Source organism: Aethalodelphis obliquidens, unplaced genomic scaffold (assembly GCF_003676395.1).
Source record: "Aethalodelphis obliquidens isolate GAN/ISIS:26980383/991018 unplaced genomic scaffold, ASM367639v1 scaffold4, whole genome shotgun sequence".
Taxonomy (NCBI): Eukaryota; Metazoa; Chordata; class Mammalia; order Artiodactyla; family Delphinidae; genus Aethalodelphis; species Aethalodelphis obliquidens.
In genome coordinates this window covers 56,200,526-56,206,525 of record NW_020837948.1, presented here as the reverse complement: position 1 = coordinate 56,206,525, position 6,000 = coordinate 56,200,526, and the positions used below count along the sequence as shown (strand labels likewise).

The window sequence follows — 6,000 nt, the reverse complement described above, 5'->3', positions numbered from 1 at the left end:
CTATAGAGAAATGTACCATGTTTTTTTTTTTTAAATAAGGTTAAATTGGTGGATTTCTTAAATGATTAAGTTCAAATACAGTGTGTAATTAAAAAAAGTTACACTATTAAAAAAGAGGTTACTGAAATGGTACAGATGAACCAGTATGCAGGGCAGAAACTGAGACACAGATGTAGAGGACAAATGTTTGGACACCAAGGGGGGAAAGTGGCTGGGGGGGTGGGGATGGTGGTGTGCTGAATTGGGAGATTGGGATTGACATACATATGCTAATATGTATAAAATGGATAACCAATAAGAAACTGCTGTATAAAAAAAAAAATAAAATGAAATTCAAATAAAAAAGGTTACTGTGCTAACAGTTTTAGAAGACTGAAATTAATAAAAATAAAACTATTAATTGAATTTGCAAAGCTGTGCAACCCTGCTGTATTATTACACAATCATAATTTGTCATGAGTATTTAAAATATATAAAATAAAAAATAAATAAAATATATAAAATAGTTTATTAATTCAAGAAGATATTTTTAAGCATCTGTTTTGTTTTTGGAAATGTACCATGTTTTAATACATCTATACTGTCTTCTTTTTTTTTTTTTTTTTTTGCGGTACGCAGGCCTCTCACTGTTGTGGCCTCTCCCGTTGCGGAGCACAGGCTCCGGATGTGCAGGCTCAGCAGCCATGGCTCACTGGCCCAGCCGCTCCGCGGCATGTGGGATCTTCCCGGACCGGGGCACGAACCCGTGTCCCCTGCATCGGCAGGCGGACCCTCAACCACTGCGCCACCAGGGAAGCCCTACTGTCTTCTTTTTAAAGAGTTATGGGAAATGATCACCACAGTAACATTATAAAAAAGTATACAGAGAAAAGCAATTATATTATTTTCTCAGGTAAATGTGGTATTTATCAGCCTAAATCCATCTTAAGGAATAAAATCATTCCTTACTTTTACTTCACATTTATAGGAAAAAAAACCCTTTTTTTTTGGCCACAGCCATCGGCTTGTGGGATCCTAGTTCCCTGACCAGGGATCAAACCCAGGCCCTGCACAGTGAAAGCGCAGAGTCCTAACCACAGGACCGCCAGGGAATTCCCTATAGGAAAATTTTATAACTCCAAAAACTCTGGCTCTTTCCCCAGATTAGGAAACATAAACAGGCAAGAACATGAAAAAGATATTCACGCTTTCCAAAAAACTTTCTGGAGTTATAAATATAGTCAATATAGCCCAAACACAAACTTCAAGTCTAACTCACCCAAACAGATGTACTTAAATGACAGTATGTGATTTCGTAATAATGAAAAAGTAAAAGAAACAAAGATACTTGACCGTGTGAAACTTATAAGTACAAAATACACAAAAATGAAGACAATTTTTAAAAACATAAGTAGAAAAGATAATATACTATATTCATGCTAATAACATGAGTAAAGCTAAAGTAAAGTGTAGTTAATCAGGTAAAGCTTCAAGTTTTAAGATTCTAGAGAAAAATGTGGATTTTGAAAAATTACTGAGCCAAGAACTTTAAGGCTAACAATCTACTTTCAAGAGTTCATACCCTAACAGTCCTCCTCAGTAAAAGAGACAAATGTTTAGTAAAGGTTACTTTTCTACCAAAACCATGCTTCTAGTACAAATACTGAAGAAAACATGGACAAAGCAAGAGATTATGTATATTTTTTATTAGAATAATGCATTTTGAAACTGCAAGCACATCTACCCTCTGAAATGTAGATAGTGTGCACCTTTACCTAATTTAAAGAGATTTCAATTTCTTTCTTATTAAGTAAGAAAAAAAGCAAGAAAAGGGCCTTGGAAGAGCCAAAATTAAGGTCAAAATTTACACTAAAGTTTATATATATGATTTATAGGAGAGATCTTCATGTCCTCATTCAGAGCAGTTACTCTTTAAGTCTATTTCTACAAATTTGGTTTCTTATAAATTTACACAAAAATTTGGTTTCTTGTATTTTAAAGTAATAGATGAGAAAGGGGAAAACTAGTGCCATAGATAGGCATGCTGATAGAAGAAGTAATGACAGAAATCTCACTAGGGATGAGAAAGAAGACCCATATAAAGCAAGGCAGTTAGGAGCACTTCAAGGAGAATATAAAGGCCTCAGCAACCTGATAATCCCCTAAAGTGGTCTTACCTTTACTTATAATAAAGGACAGCGATAAATTTAAGTATTAAAGAAGATTAAATGAGGAGCAGCAGGACCAGGAAGGGTAAAAAGGAAAAAAAAAAAAGGTTAAATGATATGCTCTGTTTAAAAACAAAGAAACTGGGAGACGCAAGACGGAAGAGATATGGGAACATATGCATATGTATAACTGATTCACTTTGTTATAAAGCAGAAACTAACACACCATTGTAAAGCAATTATACCCCAATAAAGATGTTAAAATAAATAAATAAATAAAACCAAAACACTCTCTAAAGCAGAAAAAAAAGAAACTTTTAATAGAAATTTAAATGAGAAAAAACTAATACTCACGGAGCTATGTCTGGTTGTGTTCCACTGGAAAGGTCAGGAGGTAGTCTTCTTGAAGGGCCTTACTAAAAAAGCCTTCCCCTCCTTGGCCCATTAATCACAGCCAAATTTCTGGTTCTTAGGCTCAAAATTTATTTTGTAAGCCCACCAAGAGTAGAATCATGCCTTAAGGGCAGAACAACGTTGATTAATGAGGCTGATGTATAATGCTAGAATGCCAATTTATTGACATACAATGAGAAGCACAATTGTTTCTGACACTAGAAAAAAGTCTTTTTCAAAACGCAAGCCCACTCTCTTATGATAGGCAGACCTATGCGAAAAACCATAGCCTTACCAGAAAATATATTGGTGAGTATGGTACCAAAAAAAGGAAAATTAGATAAACAGAATTATTTCATAGCTTAAGCAGTTTTCAGTCTTTTCTTGCAGCATTAACATTCTAAGGAGGTGTCTCAGAAGCTCTCTTTGTTTTCTGTTGTTTTATGTGCTTGAAATCTTTTTAAGATTTCTTTTGGAGGGGGAAAAAAGTTCCATTGCTAAAAAGTAAAGTAAAACTACTGTTTTACTTAAAGGAAACAGGGTGGTCTTACAAACATTAAAACTATACTCAGAACACCCCCATCTCCTGGACAAGGCTTTAGGTGGACAAAACAGATATTTACCCTGTGATTTTCTTTATTTTGTGCTTTCACTGTTGACCAAGCTTCCTTCCTATTAATACACTTAACACACTCTTTGTGGAAAAGATAATCCAGTCAATCAGTTAACAGTCTAGTCTTATAAGACTAGAACCCATTCTCTCTTTCAGACATCTTTGTGTATCTTTATTATGACCTATTAAATATTGCTTTCATTTTATCCTCTGAGATTAAATCTTATTTCCAGTTTCTTAGGTAATATTTTAATATAATCCTAAGTATTAATAGTGGCATATACACTATTTTATAAATGTTTCCAGTCAGAATGGTTAAACTGAAATCGTTTTTTGGTGTTTTTAAAAAAGTAAAACTTGAAAGTTTGACTATTTAGTAAGACTCCATCCTTAAGGCTGTATTCAGCTGAGATGTTGTAAGGAGTTGAATAGTGTTGCCCAAAATTCATGTCTACCCAGAACCTCAGAATGTGATCTTATTTGGAAATAGGTTTTTTTTTTTTAATTTTATTTATTTTATTTTTGGCTGTGTTGGGTCTTTGTTACTGTGCGCGGGCTTTTCTCTAGTAGTGGCGAGCAGGGGCTACTCTTCGTTGCGGCGCATGGGCTTCTCATTGCGGTGGCTTCTCTTGTTGCAGAGAAGGCTTCTCTAGGCTGTGCAACTATTGAGCATGGGCTTCAGTAGTTGCAGCACGTGGGCTCAGTAGTTGTGGCGCATGGGCTTAGTTGCTCCGCAGCACGTGGGATCTTCCTGGACCAGGGCTCAAACCTGTGTCCCCTGCATTGGAAGGCAGATTCTTAACCACTGTGCCAACAGGAAAGCCTGGAAATAGGTTTTCTATAGACATAATTCATTAAGATGAGGTCATACAGGATTGGCATGGGGCCTAAGTCCAATGACTGGTGTCCTTGTAAGAGACACACCAGGAAGAAGGCCATGTAAAGACAGAAGCAGAGACTGGAGTTATACTGCCAAAAGCCAAAGAAAACGGAGGATTGCTGGCAACCATAAGAAGCTAGAAGAGGCAAGGAAGGATGGAGGGAAGAGCATGATTTGCTGACACCTTGATTCCAGACTTCTAGCCTCCAGAAACATGAGAGAATAAATTTTAGTTGTGTTAAGCCACGCAGTTCACAGTAATTTTATATTGGCAGCCCTAAGAAATTAATACAGATGTTAACACAAGCTGAATTGCTTCTTTTTAGAGAAATATTTGTGGAACACCAATGCTTTAAAGGGCTTGAATTCCAGTGATCTGTTGTTACTAGGAGGAAACAAAACAGAAACCTTCCAGTTTCAAGTCTTAGAATCTTTTCACTATACCATATTCTCCTATCCATCTGTCCATCCATCCATCCATCCATCCATCCATCCATCCAATAGTTACCATATGCTTACACTGTGCCAAGCAGTGGGCAATGAACAAGATAAATACTATCCCTTCCTTCATAGTGAACTTGTCTAGTCTCACTCAGTAGGTTGTGGAAATCCTTCCATGTTAATGCATACAGCCCTATATCAGGTATTTTTTAATAACTATATGTACGGTGTTTCACTGATTGCATGCAGCAGATTTTAAGCAATATCTTATCGATGAAAACTTAAATTATTTCCAATTTTAAAGTATTATTGTAAACACCGAGATGAACATAATTGTACATACATCTATACCCTTGTCTGCATATCTTATTTAAATGAAAATCATAGCACGGCTTCTAGGTCTAAGGGTATGTACATTTTACTTAGTGATGTGTATTGCCAAATTGCCCTCCATAAAGACTGTACCAACTGACATTTGCATCAACAGTGAGAAGAGAGCCCATTTCTCTCACCAACACTTGGTACTGGTGTTTTCATTTATGCCAATGTTATAGGTGACCAATAATATCATAGCTGTGCTTGTATTTTTGCGATTATTAGTGAGTTATAGTCATTAAGGGTACAGTCTGACTTTCTGAATTTGAATGCAGGTTCCACTGGTTCAGGTTCCTTAAATTCTTGGTGCCTCAGTTCCTCAATGGTAAAGCAAGGATAACAACAGTATCTGCCAATAGCTGGGAGAACTAAATGGGTTAATATCTATGAAGTACTTACAACCATATGTAGTTCATAGTGTTATTATTTCATATGTCATCCAATTCTCCTTTCTTTGTATGTAAATTTTCTGTTTATATTTTTATCTATCTTTATGGTGGAGTGTTCATCTCTCTTATTAATTTGTAAGAACTCTTTTTATATTCTAGATCTTATCCTTTATCTGGCATGTAGTTGGTAAATACTTTGCCCAATATGTCGCTTGTTTTTCCATCTTATTTGATTTTTCTTCCTTTTACCTCCTTTTCTGTTCTGTTCTCCTAGAGAAATTTTATTGTATAATGTTTATATACTCAGGTCTATCAATCTTATCTCTATGGCTTCACGATTTATGTGGATAAGAAAGCACTTTTCACAAAATATAGTATTTTAATTTAATGGTAAAGTGAAAGACAGCTAACATTTTTGTTTTTCTTGTTTAGGAGGAGAAACTTCTAGAACACTTGAGAAGTAATTTCTTGGTAGAGTCTCATTAATTTAATATTCAGGGTGGGCATTACTGATAGATGTGGAAACTTATTACAATCTTTCCTCTTTAAAGAAAAAATGAAAACAATTAGTGATTTGGGACATTACTAAAAAGATTTTCTAGAGTTATAGTTCTCCACAAAGAGTGGCTACAAGTCTCCTGTTTCAGAATTTCTCTCAATCTTAAACATTTTCTCTATAAGCAAATGGGTGTCTAGATCCTATGAAATCATATATATAGATTTTACATATTATGAAGAGATTTTGGTTACTGATATCCTAGA

The 6,000-nt window shown here is 35.3% G+C and overlaps 1 protein-coding gene across 2 annotated transcripts in view; it reads right to left on the bottom strand.

The window, feature by feature from the left end:
• TBCA (tubulin folding cofactor A) overlaps nt 1-6,000 on the bottom strand; it is a 102,218-nt gene that overhangs the window by 37,818 nt on the left and 58,400 nt on the right. The window lies entirely within an intron of this gene.